Source organism: Haliotis rubra, unplaced genomic scaffold, assembly GCF_003918875.1.
Source record: "Haliotis rubra isolate DU_JTF1 unplaced genomic scaffold, ASM391887v1 Scf114, whole genome shotgun sequence".
NCBI lineage: Eukaryota > Metazoa > Mollusca > Gastropoda > Lepetellida > Haliotidae > Haliotis > Haliotis rubra.
The window spans coordinates 1,960,378-1,982,386 of record NW_025765048.1 but is presented as its reverse complement, the minus strand read 5'-3'; the positions used below and the strand labels follow the sequence as shown (position 1 = coordinate 1,982,386).

The window sequence follows — 22,009 nt, the reverse complement described above, 5'->3', positions numbered from 1 at the left end:
ATCACAGGAGCCTCTTGATGATTACATTGAGACAACAAATGACTGACAGTCTGAGTGTTCCATGCCACAATCAGCCAACCTCTAGCTGTATCACAGGAGCCTCTTGATGATTACATTGAGACAACTGGTGACTGACTGTCTGAGTGTTCCATGCCACAATCAGCAAACCTCTAGCTGTATCACAGGAGCCTCTTGATGATTACATTGGGACAACCGGTGACTGACAGTCTGAGTGTTCCATGCCACAATCAGCCAACCTCTAGCTGTATCACAGACGTCTCTTGATGATTACATTGGGACAACCGGTGACTGACTGTCTGAGTGTTCCATGCCACAATCAGCAAACCTCTAGCAGTATTACAGAAGCCTCTTGATGATTACATTGGGACAACTGGTGACTGACAGTCTGAGTGTTCCATGCCACAATCAGCAAACCTCTAGCTGTATCACAGGAGCCTCTTGATGATTACATTGGGACAACCGGTGACTGACTGTCTGAGTGTTCCATGCCACAATCAGCAAACCTCTAGCTGTATCACAGGAGTCTCTTGATGATTACATTGAGACAACAAATGACTGACAGTCTGAGTGTTCCATGCCACAATCAGCAAACCTCTAGCTGTATCACAGGAGCCTCTTGATGATTACATTGAGACAACAAATGACTGACAGTCTGAGTGTTCCATGCCACAATCAGCAAACCTCTCGCTGTATCACAGGAGTTTCTTGATGATTACATTGAGACAACCGGTGACTGACAGTCTGAGTGTTCCATGCCACAATCAGCCAACCTCTAGCAGTATCACAGAAGTCTCTTGATGATTACATTGAGACAACAAATGACTGACAGTCTGAGTGTTCCATGCCACAATCAGCCAACCTCTAGCAGTATCACAGAAGTCTCTTGATGATTACATTGAGACAACAAATGACTGACAGTCTGAGTGTGTTCCATGCCACAATCAGCCAACCTCTAGCTGTATCACAGGAGTCTCTTGATGATTACATTGAGACAACTGGTGACTGACAGTCTGAGTGTGTGAGCGTGATGACTCCATTCGGTCAGTTCTTCCAACAGTGAACAAGTCACCAAGCCTGATGAACCCCCCATTCAGTCACCACCTATGACAAAAAGCTCAGTGCTCGGGGCTGTTCTAAACCACAACCTACAGGAGTTTCACCATCATAGTAAGTGGGTGAGGTTATTGAGGTTTGGGATCTAAATATGTGGATTGCTGTATTAAGAAACCTTCACACTCACTCACTCAGTTCATTCAGTTTCAGCAGTGAGTGCACAAGGAACACCAAGGATAATCACCATTTAAGCCTAGAAATCATCAATACTCATTACACATGGGACCATACGAGCTGTAGGTGGCAATTTTCAACAATCAATGCCAAAGTATTTGGAAATCACGTGATAATTCCTGTCTGGGACAATGCCGAGTTGGGTAAGAAGTGACTGATTGCAGATCAGCATCAAAACGTAGTGGTTGTGTGAGCGTGTCCACAGATCCTAATGACCTATCACGACCAGCAGCAAGGTCATCCAAACTAGCTCTTCCGAATGGCCAGTTGTCAGACCGCAACCTCTTTCTGGTTTTAGGTCCGTCAAGCCCTTGGGCATTGTTTGTCAACAGGAAAGCTTGGTAGAATATTCTGGTTGCAAGCAGAGAGCAGCCTCAGGTTGTCCAGCTGATTGTGTGGTGTGAGTAGACACAGGCTTAGCAGGCAACATGAGCAGGTGTACGGCAGAGTGGCATCCCAGACATCAACTTCCAGGTTACCAACACTGACAGTAATGACAGGATTTTGAATCTTGAACCACAGATGGAGATTATCTTAAGAAGAGTTAATGCCACTTTGAACAGAACATACTATGACATTTTAGGAACAACAAGACTGAACCGCCAGGTCTGGACTGCTACAAAGAATCATTATTAAGGTAAAAGTTGGATTCAAACATACAGACAGCACATCCTTGTCAGCCAAGGGACACAACTCCATTTGTGACCACTGGATCCCTATGTGCCCCTTATATTGCACAGGGTCAAATCAACTGGTTTTCATTCATTATTCTATAAGGAAATCAGTGTAGGAAGTACACTCTTTCTGAAACAGGACAACAATCATGCTAGGGTATTTAACTGCTGCTGGAACATGAAGCATCTAGAACAATGACTTCCAGCAACCCGGTCCAAACAAAACCTTAAAGTTATCTACAAATGCCTGTCAATCTTCCTGGCTGCTTGACACTGAGGTAGAAATAGAAAGGAAATTCAAGGTGACATTATTGTTACTATGTTTGGAAGCAACACAATGCCGGCTTTATTCTTCTCTAGCTTCATCGCTAAGTTAATGGTAACTTAACAATTGTACATCATTTTAAACACTTCATGCTGACTGATCGGAAACTAACTACTTCTGGTAAATTTGTTGACAAAATGGCAAAGTCAAGACATCCATGAAGAGAAAAGTTTGTGAGATGCTCATTAGCATTACATCTGGGGGACGTTCCAGGCAAGCAGCAGACCAGAGAGTCGATGCCACAGTGAAACATAATATACTCACACTACTTTCAGTTTGCATATTATTTACTGGATAAAAGGTGTTACATACACAAAACTACATTCTATATCCATCAATCTCTAACAACCTCCAACAACATCCAATTATGTCCAAAAATCTGTAAAGGCATCCAACGACCTACAACAAATTCCAACAAGATCCAATGACCTGAAAAAATCTCCAACAAAGTTCTGAAACCAGGACACCATACACAAAGCAGTGGTGAGGAAGCTCTTCAAGGACTGCCCACCAAACCAAGGCCACATCATCACTTCCCTGCCTTGAGGAAGCTCCTCAACCCACTGCCCACCTAACCAAGACCACATCATCACTTCCCCTGCCTCTGTACAACACAAAGCAGTGGAGAGGAAGCTCTTCAAGGACTGCCCACCGAACCAAGATCACATCATCACTTCCCTGCCTTGAGGAAGCTCCTCAACCCACTGCCCACCTAACCAAGACCACATCATCACTTCCCCTGCCTCTGTACCCACACAAAGCAGTGTGAGGAAGCTCTTCAAGGACTGCCCACCTAACCAAGACCACATCATCACTTCCCTGCCTCTGTACCCACACAAAGCAGAGGTGAGGAAGCTCTTCAAGGACTGCCCACCAAACCAAGACCACATCATCACTTCCCCTGCCTCTGTACCCACACACAGCAGAGGTGAGGAAGCTCTTCAAGGACTGCCCACCAAACCAAGACCACATCATCACTTCCCCTGCCTCTGTACCCACACAAAGCAGCGGTGAGGAAGCTCTTCAAGGACTGCCCACCAAACCAAGACCACATCATCACTTCCCTGCCTTGAGGAAGCTCTTCAAGGACTGCCCACCAAACCAAGCTCTTCAAGGACTGCCATCACCTGTACCCACACACAGCAGAGGTGAGAAGCTCTTCAAGGACCCATCAATCAAAGACCACATCATCACTTCCCCTGCCTCTGTACCCACACAAAGCAGAGGTGAGGAAGCTCTTCAAGGACTGCCCACCAAACCAAGACCACATCATCACTTCCCCTGCCTCTGTACCACACACAACACAACCGTGGTAACATTTCTTGCTACATAATCATGTTAATCTGATCCTGTAGTTGCAGCGCAAGCTCCCCACTTTCACACGTTGGTTTCCGGTGCTAGTTATGATTGGTGCTGGAGAGATAGTAAATCAGTGATGACACTGACACAATGTTGGCTGTGTTGCACCGATTGTTTTACACACGGCTAGACACAACCACCATGATAGCAAGACTTTCACCCACCTCTTGGCACAACTCATCTGTCTGTTATTTAGCCTACAAACAATGCAATCAGTATGTCGGTAGCTACATCATTATGATGAAGTTACAACTTGACTGTTCCAAAACAATCGTGAGTCATCTGTTGTCCCCACCTCTCTGCCCTCAGGCCAGAACGCAGTTCCGTTTGTAGACTAACGCTTAGTCTCTGAATATCTATAATTCTGATTGTAACAAATAAACCCATGTAAATTGAAATGGAGCACCACCTAAACCTGGGGAAATCTAGACTTGCTTCACTTAGGGGTTTAGCATTGCAGGGAGGGCTAGGCAGGAGGGAAAATAATATGGTTCAGGGACTGTGAGGTGAGGTGAGGTGAAATTGGGTTTATCGTCGTGCTTGAGAATATTTCGCTCATATGATGATCAGAGACTGTGAGACAGACTATACTGTTTGCTGAATCAGTGAATCAGTGAATGAGCTAATACTAAAAAGTGATTGCAAGAATATTATCTTGTAAACCTGTTGGCAATGGACAAAATAGTAACTTGTAATATAGTAACAATCTCCTTCGAGAAACGTCGCTCTCACAGCAATAAAGAAGCTGTTCATCCATATATTGTTATCCTTCCTTGATAACGGTGTTAGAACCTACGCGCTCTCGCAGCAATAAAGAAGTTGTTCATCCATATATTGTTATCCTTCCTTACTGCTCCAACTTCTAAATGCCTCTCAAAGAAGTTAACATGTGAGCACTGTATAAACATTATTTTTTAGATCTTATTTGTGGGTTTTATTGAGTATTTTAAAAATATTAACTTTTGACTCTTATCGCTAATGATGACATACATGCACACATGCATGCACGCATGCACGCACACACACACATGCTGTTTTCTCTGTCTACAAAGCAATTCCTTTCTGATAACTTAGTTTCAACAAGTTCACTCATTGAAAGAAAACATAATGGCATATCATACATATGTCAAAGGTTACTATACAGAGGTCAGCAAGGTCAACCGATAACCATATTTTTTCATTTTGTGTAACTGACAATGTCTATTTGCTGAAGCTGATTACGTTGCAGTTTTGCTAACTGACCCAACAGAGCCAATGATTACCTCCCCCTGGAGAATCTGACAGATTTGTTAATTTGGAAGCTGTTTCCAAACTTTGTTAGGATCTATTGAGCTAATTTACACCAGGGCACAGACAGTAGCAAGCCAATATCTGACCAAACTTAATTATCCATCTATCATGATGGGTATAGACCCAGATTACACTAATCCCCTTATCAACACAAGTGCAGCTCTGCTCTTAAAGGGGCGCTACCAGACCAGCAGAACAAACGACATTGTGTAAAATGGGTTCGTGGTTCACAGTCTCATTGTAATTTATCAGGTACTTGTGACAATACTAATCTCTTTACGATCACCAATACCTCGTCAATATCAGTTGTATAGTCCATCTTGACGATGGCATCTCTGTAGCCTCATTCTGATCTCACATTGTCAACCAATCAGACGTTTACAATCTGTCTCTTGAGAAATCAAGCCGTTTGTAATCCCCATACATTCCTTATAGTAAATTTCCCCCAAGTTGACAAACAATTGATGACACTTACTTGGCATTGTAAAATAAACTTTATCTTATCAAGGAAAGTATTTCAATCACTGACAGGAAGTCTTTACCTGGCATTTTCTCATTCCCATCAGACAGTTTTATCATCAACATTGCTCTAACCTGTTACTTACATGTAAAAGTTGCACAAATCTACTCCATCTATTCCAAACTGTCAGAGTGAAACTGAGTGTCGGGGTTCACAGAGAAAAGTGAGTGAGTGAGCAAGAATTTGAATATCTGGGTGAGTGTAAGAGAACAGGATTAAGTGTGTGAGTAAATTAACAAATTACTTCTTTTCTTGCCCCTGTTATGACTTAATAAGATCAGATAAATACCTCTACACTAATTCTTCAAGGCAAATATACTTCCAGCAACAGAATTAATCAGCTTATTCTATGTAAGAGTAAGCTATGGCATTAGTTATGTTATAATAATTTGTTAACTCCCACTGGAACGAAGCAAAGGAAAGTTTTCCTCTTTCAAGATAAACTTTGAAACTTGTGTTTTTTATTACAAGACTGATAACGTTTAAAGGTTCATTTCATTTAGAAGGAAAGCCCATCAGAGTGGTTCTTTAATAAACTGTATATTGATTTCCGCCTTGCTATTTATCCAGTTTTGGACTTCAATCCATACTTTCACAATTTCATAAAACATGACAATATCAGCTATGAACTTATCACAAATTGTACAAACAGGAAAGTTTATGTATCCAATCTTAAACAAATATTTTCCAACTCAGCGCATTGAGCATTCATAAGTGTGTGGACATTTGCGCTTTATAAGTTATTATTATTATTATTATCATTAACTATAGGGCTCCAGATAAAGGCTGTATCGATGTATGTACGGATGATAAATATGCACAATACGGTAGGGAATACTTTAGAAAACATAGCAGTTACGCACCACAGCAATGTCGTACGGTCTTAGAATCATTTACAGATGTATTTATCTGAAAAAAGTATTGTTTTCTTGTTTTTTACCTGTTTACACAAGAGTAGCAATGTTGTGGTGCATATATGAAACGAAACACAAGATCACATACTCCATTAATTTCCATTTAGTACTCTAAATGTACTCTTAAGTTTTTCCAGTAGTCCTATTTTAAAAAAAGAAGAAGTACTCCTGATATTGAATAATTATCTGGAGCCCTGGAACTAGAAGGATTTGGTTTTTGTTGAACACTGCAATCATTCAGCTGACAATCGAGATAGATGAGATCTATGGCCAGTGTAACCAGCCATATATCTCAAAACTTATTACAAACTGAAGCCGTGGCGGATTTGAACATTATCAGTTGATCAAAATTGAATTTCATTAATATTCCTCCATTCCATATATTGACTCTGTTCATAAATATATACTACTGTCATCCAATGGATTCAAATTATTCAAAACTCTTTTGTATGCAATTACTATGAACCATTGAATGTAACTGTGTAGATATTTTCCTATTATTATCCATTTCTTGCCTTTGTGGAAATAATTGCTTCTGTACTTTGTTTGAGGTTAATTATTCATTGATTGTATTCTGTTATATTTAATGCAGTGGCACTTACATTAGCTGTTGGCTTGTTGTGCTAATCCATATTCATGTTATTTTTTTAATTTCATGAATAAATTATGTTTATATATACATATTAAAAAAAATAACAAAGGGATGATTAAACAGCAAAGTAAAATAAGCCACATCAGCATTTTGTGAGAATGAATGAGAGTGAAAGAGTGAATGAGAGAGTAAATTGGTGAGTGAAAGTTTGAACTCTTTTCTCATTAGCTAGAGAGGGAGTGAGTGAACACATTCACTGGGTAGTGAAACAACGAACACATCAGCCAATAAATGAGTGAACACATTCACTGGGTAGTGAAACAACAAACATATCAGCAAATAAATGAGTGAACACATTCACTGGGTAGTGAAACAACGAACACATCAGCCAATAAATGAGTGAACACATTCACTGGGTAGTGAAACAACAAACATATCAGCCAATAAATGAGTGAACACATTCACTGGGTAGTGAAACAACGAACATATCAGCCAATAAATGAGTGAACACATTCACTGGGTAGTGAAACAACGAACATATCAGCCAATAAATGAGTGAACACATTCACTGGGTAATGAAACAACGAACATATCAGCCAATAAATGAGTGAACACATTCACTGGGTAGTGAAACAAGGAATATATCAGCCAATAAATGAGCGAGCATGTTAGTCAATGAGCAGAAATTAAACTTTTTATTCTTTTCAAACATTTCTGTGTTTCAAGTTTTAAGAATTCATCCACCTTCATACACATGACTGAATTCTACAAAAGTCAAGAGGATATTTGTACAATGAACACAGTGCAGGGGTAATTGTCAATAGCTTACGATGGTATCACCAGCACCATTCATTGAATAAAGTAGAAATGTTTTGACATCAGGCAACAGCAGTATTTGATTGTTCTTATCAAAACAACCCTCAGCTTGATCCGATATCATTCTCTCATCAAGTGCACGATTTAAAGCCTTTCAAAATTCCTTACCAGAACATAACCGAACATTCTTGATAGGCTTGCACAAAAAAGCTTTCTTTTTTATGGAAACCTAAACACGATCATAAAAGACTGCCATGTTTTTTGGGACTGGTCCTCATGCATTATAACAAGGAGCTGGGTTTCCTGACTTGCTAACTGCGTGGCTAACCAGCTAGCCCCTAACATGATCATAAGTCTACACACGATGACTGATAAGCCCAGTGAGTTCTAGTCTACCCATCCATGTAGCTGTTCATCCCTCTGTCACTACAAAGAAGGCTGATGTTACCACGACTGGCTGCCGACACACTTACATGGACATTTCTAATCTTTCCAGCAGGACATGAGTTTTGTAAGCCTACCTTCCTTTTGGGTCCTTCGGATTAGAATCTGTTTATTTAGAAGAAACCTAAAGACTTGTGAGACAGGTTCACAGTCCACTTAAAGCTGGTGTTTATCAAATGACAGAGGGAAGTAAGTGATGTAGATTGTGGGCATTTACATCTTCAGAGACAAAATGAATCTGGTCAGGCAAAAAATCAAACTTGAGGCAAATCTGGGATTTGAACCCAGATTATCAGCAGATCCTGACAGCTAAGGAAGACAACTCTCATAGCAAATTGTGGAGCCTCGGACAACATGAGCATGACAGTTGACATTAATTATCTTTTCTTGCCCCCCCCAAAAAAACCCAACCCTTTTTTCACAAAACAGACATCAGACATTCATAGGTTTAAAAATAGATAATTACTTTGAGACTGACAAAATATTCCCTTTTCTTCTGCTATCAGCATTATTAGTGTCAGAAATCATTAACTATCTGGAGTTGGTAAAAAAACGGCCCCATATTACTGTAAACACTTGTAACAGTGTTGTAGCTTTCTGGAGATGTTATCCTGCAGGATCTGTCAAGCAGTAAATTAGTGTATGGATATAGCAACACGGGGCCATGTTTAACATCACACCTGACTAGTGTATGGATATAGCAACACGGGGCCATGTTTAACATCACACCTGACTAGTGTATGGATATAGCAACACGGGGCCATGTTTAACATCACACCTGACTAGTGTATGGATATAGCAACACGGGGCCATGTTTAACATCACACCTGACTAGTGTATGGATATAGCAACACGGGGCCATGTTTAACATCACACCTGACTAGTGTATGGATATAGCAACACGGGGCCATGTTTAACATCACACCTGACTAGTGTATGGATATAGCAACACGGGGCCATGTTTAACATCACACCTGACTAGTGTATGGATATAGCAACACGGGGCCATGTTTAACATCACACCTGACTAGTGTATGGATATAGCAACACGGGGCCATGTTTAACATCACACCTGACTAGTGTATGGATATAGCAACACGGGGCCATGTTTAACATCACACCTGACTAGTGTATGGATATAGCAACACGGGGCCATGTTTAACATCACACCTGACTAGTGTATGGATATAGCAACACGGGGCCATGTTTAACATCACACCTGACTAGTGTATGGATATAGCAACACGGGCCATGTTTAACATCACACCTGACCTGACTAGTGTATGGATATAGCAACACGGGGCCATGTTTAACATCACACCTGACTAGTGTATGGATATAGCAACACGGGGCCATGTTTAACATCACACCTGACTAGTGTATGGATATAGCAACACGGGGCCATGTTTAACATCACACCTGACTAGTGTATGGATATAGCAACACGGGGCCATGTTTAACATCACACCTGACTAGTGTATGGATATAGCAACACGGGGCCATGTTTAACATCACACCTGACTAGTGTATGGATAATTTTAGCAACACGGGGCCATGTTTAACATCACACCTGACTAGTGTATGGATATAGCAACACGGGCCATGTTTAACATCACACCTGACTAGTGTATGGATATAGCAACACGGGCCATGTTTAACATCACACCTGACTAGTGTATGGATATAGCAAACCGCGGGGCCACGTTTAACATCACACCTGACTAGTGTAAGGATATAGCAACACGGGGCCATGTTTAACATCACACCTGACTAGTGTATGGATATAGCAACACGGGGCCATGTTTAACATCACACCTGACTAGTGTATGGATATAGCAACACGGGCCATGTTTAACATCACACCTGACGTGTATGGGCCACGTTTAACATCACACCTGACTAGTGTATGGACATAGCAACACGGGGCCATGTTTAACATCACACCTGACTAGTGTATGGATATAGCAAACACGGGCCATGTTTAACATCACACCTGACTAGTGTATGGATATAGCAACACGGGCCATGTTTAACATCACACCTGACTAGTGTCACACCTGACTAGTGTATGGATATAGCAACACGGGCCATGTTTAACATCACACCTGACTAGTGTATGGATATAACAACACGGGCCATGTTTAACATCACACCTGACTAGTGACTAGTGTATGGATATAGCAACACGGGCCATGTTTAACATCACACCTGACTAGTGTATGGATATAGCAACACGGGCCATGTTTAACATCACACCTGACTAGTGTATGGATATAGCAACACGGGCCATGTTTAACATCACACCTGACTCAGTGTGTATGGATATAGCAACACGGGGCCATGTTTAACATCACACCTGACTAGTGTATGGATATAGCAACACGGGCCATGTTTAACATCACACCTGACTAGTGTATGGATATAGCAACACGGGCCATGTTTAACATCACACCTGACTAGTGTATGGATATAGCAACACGGGCCATGTTTAACATCACACCTGACTAGTGTATGGATATAGCAACACGGGGCCATGTTTAACATCACACCTGACTAGTGTATGGACATAGCAACACGGGGCCATGTTTAACATCACACCTGACTAGTGTATGGACATAGCAACACGGGGCCATGTTTAACATCACACCTGACTAGTGTATGGATATAGCAACACGGGCCATGTTTAACATCACACCTGACTAGTGTATGGATATAGCAACACGGGCCATGTTTAACATCACACCTGACTAGTGTATGGATATAGCAACACGGGCCATGTTTAACATCACACCTGACTAGTGTATGGATATAGCAACACGGGTCATGTTTAACATCACACCTGACTAGTGTATGGATATAGCAACACGGGCCATGTTTAACATCACACCTGACTAGTGTATGGATATAGCAACAGGGGCCATGTTTAACATCACACCTGACTAGTGTAAGGATATATAGCAACACGGGCCATGTTTAACATCACACCTGACTAGTGTATGGACATAGCAACACGGGCCATGTTTAACATCACACCTGACTAGTGTATGGATATAGCAACATCGGGCCATGTTTAACATCACACCTGACTAGTGTATGGACATAGCATAACACCGCGGGGGCCATGTTTAACATCACACCTGACTAGTGTAAGGATATAGCAACACGGGGCCATGTTTAACATCACACCTGACTAGTGTATGGACATAGCAACACGGGGCCATGTTTAACATCACACCTGACTAGTGTATGGATATAGCAACACGGGGCCATGTTTAACATCACACCTGACTAGTGTATGGACACGGGCCATGCAACATCGGGGCCATGTTTAACAACACACCTGACTAGTGTAAGGATATAGCAACACGGGGCCATGTTTAACATCACACCTGACTAGTGTATGGATAATTTTAGCAACACGGGGCCATGTTTAACATCACACCTGACTAGTGTATGGATATAGCAACACGGGGCCATGTTTAACATCACACCTGACTAGTGTATGGATATAGCAACACGGGGCCATGTTTAACATCACACCTGACTAGTGTATGGATATAGCAACACGGGGCCATGTTTAACATCACACCTGACTAGTGTATGGATATAGCAACACGGGCCATGTTTAACATCACACCTGACTAGTGTAAGGATATAGCAACACTGACTAGTGTATGGGGGCCATGTTTAACATCACACACCTGACTAGTGTATGGATATAGCAAACACGGGGCCATGTTTAACATCACACCTGACTAGTGTATGGATATAGCAACACGGGGCCATGTTTAACATCACACCTGACTAGTGTAAGGATATAGCAACACGGGGCCATGTTTAACATCACACCTGACTAGTGTAAGGATATAGCAACACGGGGCCATGTTTAACATCACACCTGACTAGTGTATGGATATAGCAACACGGGGCCATGTTTAACATCACACCTGACTAGTGTATGGATATAGCAACACGCGGGGCCATGTTTAACATCACACCTGACTAGTGTATGGATATAGCAACACGGGGCCATGTTTAACATCACACCTGACTAGTGTATGGATATAGCAACACGGGGCCATGTTTAACATCACACCTGACTCGTGTATGGATATAGCAACACGGGGCCATGTTTAACATCACACCTGACTAGTGTATGGACACCCTGACTGGTGCTTAGCAACACGGGGCCATGTTTAACATCACACCTGACTAGTGTATGGATATAGCAACACGGGGCCATGTTTAACATCACACCTGACTAGTGTATGGACATAGCAACACGGGGCCATGTTTAACATCACACCTGACTAGTGTATGGATATAGCAACACGGGGTCATGTTTATGGATATAGCAACACGGGCCATGCTTAACATCACACCTGACTAGTGTATGGATACTTAGCAACCGCAGGGGCCATGTTTAACATCACACCTGACATCACACCTGACTAGTGTATGGACATAGCAACACGGGCCATGTTTAACATCACACCTGACTAGTGTATGGATATAGCAACACGGGGCCATGTTTAACATCACACCTGACTAGTGTATGGATAATTTTAGTTTAAACACACGGGGCCATGTTTAACATCACACCTGACTAGTGTATGGATATAGCAACACGGGCCATGTTTAACATCACACCTGACTACCTGTGTATGGATATAGCAACACGGGGCCATGTTTAACATCACACCTGACTAGTGTATGGATATAGCAACACGGGGCCATGTTTAACATCACACCTGACTAGTGTATGGATATAGCAACACGGGGCCATGTTTAACAACACACCTGACTAGTGTATGGATATAGCAACACGGGGCCATGTTTAACATCACACCTGACTAGTGTATGGATATAGCAACACGGGGCCATGTTTAACATCACACCTGACTAGTGTATGGATATAGCAACACGGGGCCATGTTTAACATCACACCTGACTAGTGTATGGATATAGCAACACGGGGCCATGTTTAACATCACACCTGACTAGTGTATGGATATAGCAACAACACGGGCCATGTTTAACAACACACCTGACTAGTGTATGGATATAGCAACACGGGCCATGTTTAACATCACACCTGACTAGTGTATGGATATAGCAACACGGGCCATGTTTAACATCACACCTGACTAGTGTATGGATATAGCAACACGGGCCATGTTTAACATCACACCTGACTAGTGTATGGATATAGCAACACGGGGCCATGTTTAACATCACACCTGACTAGTGTATGGATATAGCAACACGGGGCCATGTTTAACATCACACCTGACTAGTGTATGGATATAGCAACACGGGGCCATGTTTAACATCACACCTGACTAGTGTATGGATATAGCAACACGGGGCCATGTTTAACATCACACCTGACTAGTGTATGGATATAGCAACACGGGGCCATGTTTAACATCACACCTGACTAGGAACATCCTCAATGGAATGATAACGTCTGTGGGGGGCGGGAACTGTGGGTAACACTGGTCAACGCACATACTCATTGTCTCCACCTGCACAGGCGGTCAGGTCATACACAGTAACAAGGTTAACCATAAACACTATAGACCAATGGTTATCACTTACAGATCAGTGGTTATTACCTATAAGTTGATTTGTTTGTTGTTTAACGCCACACTCAGCAATATTCCAGCTATATGGCGGTGGTCTGTAAATAATCGAGTCTGGGCCAGACAATCCGGTGATCAACAGCATGAGCATCGACCTACGCAACTGGGATACAAAAAAATGTGTCAACCAAGTCAGCGAGCCTGACCACCTGATCCCGTTATTTGCCTCTTACAACAAGCATGGGTTACTGAAGACCAATTCTAACCCGGATCTTCATGTGTTATTACCTATAAGTAAATCTTAACTATTTAACCTTGGACACGCAGGTCAGCTTGTTGTCTGTGAGACAAGAGAATGAATTAAAAAGGAATTCAAAAGTCTAGTATAATTTGGTAAGTCTAGCCTGCCTTAACTAAAGCATTGTTCTGGCCTCCATGTGTATGTTACTTCTATTTCTTCTGTAGATATATAGGCATTTCAAGGACTCAATGTAAGTCAGTGTGTTCCAGTCAGGGATGGGTTTCACATAATACCAATAATAACTTCTCATACTTCAGGGTTTGGAACAAGCACACTTCCATCAAAATCTTTTCCTTCTTTTGTAGTATTCTGTGCAGACGCACAAATTAATTTTCTTAAGAAGTTACGAACAATAACGTTACACATCGCAACTAACCATTTTTAGACAAACTTAAAAAAGATTCACTGCTACCATTTAAAAAAAAGTTAAACCTACTGTATTGCTAGATAATTAAAAACAGAATACATAAATATGTGTTTCCCTGACTCAGTCAACTTCACTTTACCTACAGAACTTAATACACCCACACATGATGTCAAACCAACATATCGAGGTCACAGTCCACAAATTAGATGTCTCACCCAACAGTGAACTCTTACAAAAAACAACCTTTACAACAGAAGACATTTACTAAACTGAGCAGCAGGCAAAAACTCCATGAACAGGGATTCCACATGGTTAAACAAGTTACAACAGTAATGAGGCTTAAATATCTGACTACAGCAGGTATCTTCATATCTTTCCATGAAAGCACATTCTGGCAGTAGGATCAAGCACCTGCTAGAGCACCTGCTGGCACCTCCTGTCCTGGCCCCCCACACAGGGGGAGAACCAGGTACAGAAGTCACTGTAGAAATTACCCTGACTTCAGTCTTAAACTGATCATTACCAGCAGGATTACCTTGAGTGGCAGGGTGTAGGTAGTTATTAAGGTGCTGGAGGAGATGGGAGATAACGGTGAGGGACAGACATGAGTATAGGCTGTGCCTGACCCACACACAGGCTGAGGGGAGGGGGGAATCTTACACAATGTGGCTGTGTGGTACCCGACTCTAGCAGGTTACTTCTGTTTCTAGACAATGATGAGGGTGCTGTTTGGTGGAAGTGGCAGCACAATACAGGAGGCACTACAGTTCATGACTTGATTTGTAAATTGTGGCAACAGTGTTATTTTGGAGGATTAAGAATCTAATCCTATGTTGGCGTTCAGTTGTCACCGGTGTTAATGGGGTTGATCCCGTGACAGTGGTGCATGTAGGAGGTTGTTGTGACATTCCTAATTCATGATGAACCCCTTCTTGTCATTGGTGCAACTGACTGGAAAATTTTTTGGTTTATCATTTGGGATTTCAGGGTAGATCATGGCTTATCGTTGGTTTTACTACATCCATAATCACATTTTGGTTTAGAATATCCACTTTCATCACATATTACATTTACAAAAATCTTATTAAAAAAGTTTGGGCATATATATATAAAACAAGGACATTTTGTTACCATGCACAGAGTTAAAGGTGATAATTAAATATGAGCATATGAGCATTTAACATCATATTCAAATCTAAATTGATCATTGTATGTGTAAAATATATTATTTTTTTAACTACACTTTCCCAGTAAAGTACACATTTCAATACCTTTTTTTTTTTTAAACTGTGGATTCATATATCATTGCATCCATACATCATTACCACCCAAGACTGGATATGATCAATTATGGAAGCATTCATCGCTCACATGTTGTAACATGTAGAACTGTCCTCTCTACATAGACAAGTGCAAGCCATTTCTATATGGTAATGTCTTACAAATTACCAACACAAAATACATAGGAGTCCCAAAGAACAACTGGATAATGTATTAAATAATTGCTTATATCATCCACTTTAGGGGCGGTGGGGTAGCCTAGTGGTTAAAGCGTTGGCTCGTCACGCCGAAGACCCGGGTTCAATCCCCACATGGGCACAATGTGTTAAGCCCATTTCTGGTGTCCCCTGCCGTGATATTGCTGGAATATTGCTAAAAGCGGCGTAAAACTAAACTCAGTCAGTCAGTCAGTCACTTTAAATTTCTGCAGGCCAAATTACATTTTACTATGAAAAAGCATTGTTGTTATTGCACATACATAGACAGGTATAATGGCGTGAATGTCGACATGATCTCAGGTTAGTGTCAGTGCCAATAGTTCTTGTAATCTGTTTACAGACAGACACAGGGAATGTCCTCCCTGACAATATCACTGGGAAGCCGGGAATCTAACTATGCAGATCATCTGGTGGAAGAAGGCTTGAAATGAGATGTGTCAGTGGCAGAGATGATCACATCAGCAGATGACTTAGTCGAACTAAACACCTAGCCCTAGAACCCTTTGTATGTCTAAAGAAATATCATTAGAAGCCTTTGTATGTCTAAACATAGCCATAGTACCCTTGTCACACACATTACATGCTGGGTTAAGTCCTAGGGCACATGTTACACACATTACATGCTGGGTTAAATCCTGGGGCACATGTTACACACATTACTCACTGGGTTAAATCCTGGGGCACATGTTACACACATTACATGCTGGGTTAAATCCTAGGGCACATGTTACACACATTACTCACTGGGTTAAATCCTGGGGCACATGTTACACACATTACTCACTGGGTTAAATCCTGGGGCATATGTTACACACATTACTCTCTGGGTTAAATCATGGGGCACATGTTACACACATTACTCATTGGGTTAAATCCTTGGGCACATGTAACTCATTGGGTTAAATCCTTGGGCACATGTTACACACATTACTCACTGGGTTAAATCCTGGGGCACATGTAACTCATTGGGTTAAATCCTTGGGCACATGTAACTCATTGGGTTAAATCCTTGGGCACATGTTACACACATTACTCATTGGGTTAAATCCTTGGGCATATGTTACACACATTACTCACTGGGTTAAATCCTTGGGCATATGTTACACACATTACTCACTGGGTTAAATCCTGGGGCACATGTAACTCATTGGGTTAAATCCTTGGGCACATGTAACTCATTGGGTTAAATCCTTGGGCATATGTTACACACATTACTCATTGGGTTAAATCCTGGGGCACATGTTACACACATTACTCATTGGGTAAAATTCTAAGGCACATGTTACACACATTACTCACTGGGTTAAATCCTGGGGCACATGTTACACACATTATTCATTGGGTTAAATTCTAGGCACATGTTACACACATTACTCACTGGGTTAAATCCTGGGTCACATGTTACACACATTACTCATTGGGTAAAATTCTAAGGCACATGTTACACACATTACTCACTTGGTTAAATCCTAGGGCACATGTTACACACATTATTCATTGGGTTAAATTCTAGGGCACATGTTACACACATTACTCACTGAGTTAAATCCTGGGACATGTGTTACACACATTACTCACTGGGTTAAATCCTGGGACATGTGTTACACACATTACTTGCTGGGTTTAATCCTAGGGCACTTGTTACACACATTACTCACTGGGTTAAATCCTGGGACATGTGTTACACACATTACTCACTGGGTTAAATCCTGGGACATGTGTTACACACATTACTTGCTGGGTTTAATCCTAGGGCACTTGTTAAACATATCATTCATTGGGTGAAATCCTAGGGCACATCTTACACACATTATTCATTGGGTTAAATTCTAGGGCACATGTTACACACATTACTCACTGGGTTAAATCCTGGGACATGTGTTACACACATTACTTGCTGGGTTTAATCCTAGGGCACTTGTTACACATATCATTCATTGGGTGAAATCCTAGGGCACATGTTTCACACTGGGTTGAATCCTGGGGCAAAGATTACAGTATTTAAGAATAATGTCTGGATTCAATAAGTAACTAAGTGAAACCCACTCAGAGAAATGCCAATTTTATTTTGTGTTTTTTTACCTGTAATGCAGCCCTCCAAACACACATTGTTGAGTTTGTGTACCACTTTGATTTTACACAATCCACACTAAAGAATTCAAATGAAAACCCTAGTTAAGATTCCAAGAAATAAAACTGCACCAGAAATACGAAAACAACCTGTGATTAGGAATTACCAGAATTCTTGTTGTTTGCATAATTTGAATATCAGCCATATGTGTGAGATATACCATGTCTCACAGTCATCAGAATCTGGCGAGAAATGACTACCCTCGTGTACCAAACATTTGAGATAATTGTTTGAACATGTCACGAGTGGTAACAATGCTCGCACCATGACCAAACTTACTGCATTATTTACACATGGGTTTGTGTTTCACACCAAATGGTATTCAGTCTCAGAAACTTGCGTGTGGGAAGCATTAGCTGATTGGCTGTCGAAAATGTGCTGTGTTATTTCTCAGATTTGTGGAAAACATTTCAATTTCTTATTTCTGTTTGCTTGTTTCTTGCCTGGTTAGAGTGTTCACAGAGATACGCAAAAGAAATCTAATGTGCATCCCATTTGGAGCAAACAGACAGGGTCACTGCTGTGCATCTAACATACAAAATGTGAAGGATTTATAACATATTTCTTTCAATGGTTATGTCACTTTTTGCATTTTTTACTGACAGTTTAATTGGCCTGTCAGCATGGAGCACAGTAAGTGCCTTACACAAAACGCTACACCCCAGGCCATTGGAGGAAAGGATAGGGGGGGATGACACAGACACTGATTATATTCATACAACATAGTTAAATTAAATCAAGGCAGGGGCAGACCTACCCTTCAACATCTTTCAAACATCTTCTCAAGAAAAAGGCTGTCACAACTTGTAAAACATGTTCAATCTACATTAGTGACATTTAAACATGTTAAGTACCCTGCTCTTAAAAACACCCCCTGGAAGTTTTTCATATCAATAGCAGTTACATCCCCACTTAGTAATTCTAGGACTGGAAACAGGGCCATAATGTATTTATCATATTGCAAGCCTGGGACTGGTGGAAACAGTGTGAGGGGGTGGGGCGTGGGGCCTGGAGCCTGAGACTGGTAGCACCAATGTCAGGGGTGGGGCATGGGGCTGGGGGTTAGGAAAGGTGGGGGCTGCACACACATTCTTTTCACAGACCCCTCACATGTCAACGTATCATATCTTTATATTGGGCATAGTGTGCACCCCCTTTCACAGCCTCCACTTGGTCGGGATGTGAGGTGGCCCAGTAGCTACTGTGGGTGGTCATCAGTAATAAGTTACAGGTTTTCCTCTACCCATTAGGTCAGTGTTTGCAGCAAACCCCTGCTATAAATGAGTGAAAATAGTCTGCCATAACTACCTGCTGAATAAAGGACAACCGACAGAACTTTAGATACCTGAAAGTAAATCACAATGAAGAAATTCCTGAGGACCCAGTGACCCAGTGTGAGGTTATGTTGGTGCAGCTACAACCATATCAAGTCTGGCCAAGGTAACCAAGTGTGAGGTTCTGTTGGTGCAGCTACTACCATATCAAGTCTGGCCAAGGTAACCAAGTGTGAGGTTCTGTTGGTGCAGCTACTACCATATCAAGTCTGGCCAAGGTAACCAAGTGTGAGGTTCTGTTGGTGAAGCTACTACCATATCAAGTCTGGCCAAGGTAACCAAGTGTGAGGTTCTGTTGGTGCAGCTACTACCATATCAAGTCTGGCCAAGGTAACCAAGTGTGAGGTTCTGTTGGTGCAGCTACTACCATATCAAGTCTGGCCAAGGTAACCAAGTGTGAGGTTCTGTTGGTGCAGCTACTACCATATCAAGTCTGGCCAAGGTAACCAAGTGTGAGGTTCTGTTGGTGCAGCTACTACCATATCAAGTCTGGCCAAGGTAACCAAGTGTGAGGTTCTGTTGGTGCAGCTACTACCATATCAAGTCTGGCCAAGGTAACCAAGTGTGAGGTTCTGTTGGTGCAGCTACTACCATATCAAGTCTGGCCAAGGTAACCAAGTGTGAGGTTCTGTTGGTGCAGCTACTACCATATCAAGTCTGGCCAAGGTAACCAAGTGTGAGGTACTGTTGGTGCAGCTACTACCATATCAAGTCTGGCCAAGGTAACCAAGTGTGAGGGTTACTGTTGGTGCAGCTACTACCATATCAAGTCTGGCCAAGGTAACCGTCTGGCCAAGGTAACCAAGTGTGAGGTACTGTTGGTGCAGCTACTACCATATCAAGTCTGGCCAAGGTAACCAAGTGTGAGGTACTGTTGGTGCAGCTACTACCATATCAAGTCTGGCCAAGGTAACCAAGTGTGAGGTACTGTTGGTGCAGCTACTACCATATCAAGTCTGGCCAAGGTAACCAAGTGTGAGGTTCTGTTGGTGCAGCTACTACCATATCAAGTCTGGCCAAGGTAACCAAGTGTGAGGTTCTGTTGGTGCAGCTACTACCATATCAAGTCTGGCCAAGGTAACCAAGTGTGAGGTACTGTTGGTGCAGCTACTACCATATCAAGTCTGGCCAAGGTAACCTAGTGTGAGGTACTGTTGGTGCAGCTACTACCATATCAAGTCTGGCCAAGGTAACCAAGTGGCTGACATGAGCAACAAAGAGCCAGATCACCTGATCCTCAGTCGGGATTAATTACCAGCACATCAAGAACAATGCGTCTATTACCTTTCAACACAGATTCAATATGGTGTAAAGGCAAAATACTGATAAAAAATAATACCAATGAATCACTAAGAAAATCAGTAATGACACTAGATTTTCACAAACTAATGCTGCCCTCTGAAATATTCTTGCCATATTATAAAAAAACATGTATTAATATAATGCTTTGGATGGACTTGATAGAAATGTCAGATATATTCACATCACCAATATGTCAATGGGGTCAGTGAGTTCACAGTTATCTCCCTTTGATTTGCTGGGCATTATGTGCTGTTATCTGGGTTCTTCTGTAACTACAGCTTTATATCAGATGCAGGAAATGCTGAGTTTGTACAAGCAAGGTTTAGCTCAGGATGCTTCTTGGAATTAGTGATATGTTTCTTGCAGCAGATGAGAAACATGAGCACAAATATTATCTAACAGTGAGTAACAGACACACTTAATGTGATGAGATATTGCTGATCAGAATACAGTCTAGTGCAAGTTGGTTGACAACAATCTACAATTATAATTTTGACTTGATATTTTATTTTCATTAACAATAGTTTCTGGTTCACTGACTTGTTTGACACACATAATCACATCAAAATTGCTCAGATCGATGCTTGTATCATCAATCATTGGTTGTCTGGTCCACACTTAATTACTTACCAAGCACAATTATATAACTGGAATATTGTTAGAGTGGTGCTAAAAATATACAATCAATCCCTTCATTTCCTTCCAAAAACATGATCACTGCTAGTATCTTTTGGTGCAAGTTTTGTCAGATAAGTGTCAATCAGAAACCATGATGTCTGTATCACCCCCTGTGACTATTGAGGATCCCCCTGTGATCTTCCTCTAATTGGAAATCTACAAGGGATCTTCGAATTCATGCTCCTGTAACTAGGATCCCCCCTCAACCTGGGATCCTCGTCTACTGGGGATCCCCCTCCATCTATGATCCCCATATACTGGGGATCCCCCTCCATCCTTTACCTTGAATTCCCCTCTACCTTGACAACAGGTATGTGGCAGACCTAGTTAATGGATCTGGGCTTACAAACCACAAGTCTCCCAAGTCAAAGGCTGCACCTTACAGCCGAGGGCCTGCATTAGCTCCATGTATTCCAGATGCCATTACATGTCATAAAACAACATTCTCGCTCGTTTCCATTGTTACAGAACAACTGTGTTTGTTGCTTGAAGTTCAGATTTAATTCTATTGGATCCCAGTTTCAAAATGTTTGTTCTTACAGCCATAAATAATCTTTTAACTTTGAGGGT

At 41.7% G+C, this 22,009-nt stretch overlaps 1 protein-coding gene across 3 annotated transcripts in view; it reads right to left on the bottom strand.

Annotated features, from left to right (window-relative positions):
* LOC124253056 (hemicentin-1-like) overlaps window positions 1-22,009 on the bottom strand; it is a 123,463-nt gene that overhangs the window by 96,814 nt on the left and 4,640 nt on the right. Inside the window, exon 1 of one of the 3 annotated variants that reach the window (XM_046686797.1) lies at window positions 4,169-4,188. The exons of the other annotated variants lie outside the window; for them this stretch is intronic. The gene's annotated coding sequence lies outside the window, so the exon portion shown is untranslated. Of the gene's footprint in view, window positions 1-4,168; window positions 4,189-22,009 lie in introns of those variants that run through there. 3 annotated transcript variants of the gene reach the window in all.